The following is a 3,033-nucleotide window of genomic DNA, read 5'->3' as shown; positions in this document are numbered from 1 at the left end:
GGTCAGAAAGTACAAGGTCAGTGGAGTGCAAAACTTCAAATGTGCTAAATATATTTTTGTCAAATCTTCTGAGTGAAAACGTTGTCTCTTAATTCGCTTATCTCCAAAAATTGCACGGCTTTTTCTCTTACCTCTCTGTATTGAAAATAATTATTTAAATTAGATTTGTAATTGGCAGTCCTTATGCTACAAGTTTAAAATAATTATACTTAATATTATATAACTCTAATACATGTAACTTCTCGAGTGAAGTGATTAATATGGAATAAAAATAGTTTTTATTAATATACGCATCATAGCAATTATTTACCATTGTGCAAAGACAATGTAAGTCTTATATTGTAATTATATATTACTAAGAACCAGATAAATTGGTAATTTAGGTTGCTAATAATATACGTTGCTGATAATATACAAAATTTGAAGATCTTTGTTGTGAATATATAATTTGTTCCAAGATTTCTGTAAAAAGTTATAAATGTTATGCGATTTTAATTATTTCATATATGTAAAAGACGTATGAATTTTCGTGATTTAGGCTTAACAAACACTTACAAATTATTACATCCAATGTACGTCACGTTCTGTTTGGGAAATCAAACATTTAGATAAAGAAAGGTCTACTGCCTACTGCCTATTGTCTTGTTTTTATGACCCACTTGCTTGTTTTGTTGCTGCCTTTGTAGAAAAATTTAGTACTCCATAGACTTGCGTAACTCCTAATTTATAACAGTGCGGTTTTCTTTTCTAAATTAGTTAAGGTGATGTTCTGACAGGATCCTCGAGGTAACTGTCGTATTTGATTATTACTTGTTGTTTTATATTAGAGTGACACTGATACAAATGTGAAACAGTATATTGTAAAGGTCGATTTTAAACTAAAGATTATAACTGAAATTAAAATAATAATAACGCCCTCGTTACATTTATTTTTGTAAAAATTCGGTTTTTTTGAGACTTATAAATTGTGTTTGTTAATTTTCAAAATTTATATTTATTATATATATTGTTAAATTTAAGTTCAAATGATAAATAGATATTTAAACGATACATTAGAAGTTACTTATCAGAGTACTGAATATTAAAATCTAAAAACACATAGATTATAGAAACTATTCAATATACAAACAATATTAGCGCGATTTAACATATCTTAAGGAACATTTTTTATAGCGATAAATACAATATTTTTTCGCGGATAACACGGATTCAAAAATTTGATTCATGTGAATTTATCCATTCTAATCCGTTTTCTCGTTTGCTGAGTTGGGTGCACTTCTGTTAACCACGTTTGACATTTGGTTTTCTGATTATGCGATATTTAATTTTGTTGATGTGTGATTATAAAGATTAAACTTTAATTGAAAACAATAATTTGGTTAAGTTACATTATATTATGAGGATAAATTAGAAATTTTACAGAAAAATTGTGCATCTTTAATTTAACTGTGTCAGAAACAAGAACTACCATCAATCATTATTTCATGACTACCCTAGTTCAGAAATGTTAGGCTGGGTTATTCTAGTTTAATGCAGATGGAAATCTGAGAGTAAAGTGGAGTAGAGAGGACATATCCGCGTTTTAGACAAATCTCCTTTTAGTGACGCCTTTATGTGGACAAATCGTTTATGTCGAACAGATATTTCTGTGAGTAACATATTGATAAGTACGGATCTACAATAGGACTTTATTCCATAAGCCATAAGAAATGGGCGAATCACAGTAGCGTACTCGATTCGAATGTAATTGGTCAATTTCTTACGGCTTAAGCCTTAAAACACACTGTTAGAAATTTCTCAATGAATTTTAATTAACATGTAAAGGAAGCATGTGGTTATACACGAAATTAAATGTAATGTATGATGTAAATAAAAATTAAGTTACAGTATTCTTAAATGTGATGAACGTGTGTATTGAAATTAATGAACACATTATTATAGAAATTAATTTACACGTTAATGAAAAGTACGAGATCTGTAACTGAAAAGTAATTTACGTTAATAACATGTAAGAAACGTAAACGTATTAAACGTTAAGCGTTAATAGTATCAGGCTTAATTAAAATATTATTAATATTCGTAAATGTAAAAGTATTTTAAATTTCAACGCGCTTAATTTTTCAGTTAAGCGTATTCAAATTTAATGTACTACAAACTTAAATTTTATTAGTACGTACGTTAATAGTTATTTCAATTACGATTAATTAAATGTCATTTATATCCGTAAATAAAAAGTATATTAAATTTTATTACACTTAATTTTTCAGATACTGTAAACTTAAATCTCATTAACATGTGCATTAATAGTCCTTTCAGTTACAGAGAAATTAAACTTCATTCACCAATGTATATTAAAAGTTAATGAAATTTAAGAACATTTCTAATAGTGCACCTATTGTAGATCCGGGGTAATAAATGCGTTCCGAGATATGAAGCGCATGATGCATCATTTGTTCGTGTTGCTCGTCAAATGATAAAGAAAGATAAAATGTCGTCATGCGCTTCATACGTAACTCGAAACGCAGCCATGTGCGTCCATAGCACGGAATAGAACCAAACAAAAAACTAAGTTACGAAGACTGTGAATAATATCTCCAGTTTCAAGCTTAAAATATTTACGATGTATACTCGGTATCGTTCGTTTCAATAATGTGACCTCAGCTGCACGCTTATTTTCAAGATATGGACTCTAAAACTCTTATATCAAGCAAATATATATCTGAAAAACATATTTAATATTAAAAAGTGCCAATCTTCTTTATACCGTGAAAAAATTCATATTTAAATTATATATTTGTTTTTGTAAGAGTACATTTAATTATTCAAATGCTCTTGGTTTTGCTATATCTAATTAATATAATCATACGTATAAAATGAGGGTATTAATACAGAGATTTTTCACCGAATGGAAATGTGGGTAAAACAGGAGGCTTTAGCATCGCCTTAAAATATTTACAATGTATAAATAGTGCAAATATATAACTTTTCTAATAAATAACTGAATAATAAGAAATAAAATTACTCGTCATTATA

The sequence above is a fragment of the Trachymyrmex cornetzi genome, unplaced genomic scaffold, assembly GCF_001594075.2.
Source record: "Trachymyrmex cornetzi isolate Tcor2-1 unplaced genomic scaffold, Tcor1.1 scaffold147, whole genome shotgun sequence".
Taxonomy (NCBI): domain Eukaryota; kingdom Metazoa; phylum Arthropoda; class Insecta; order Hymenoptera; family Formicidae; genus Trachymyrmex; species Trachymyrmex cornetzi.
Note: the sequence above shows the minus strand (reverse complement) of the source record.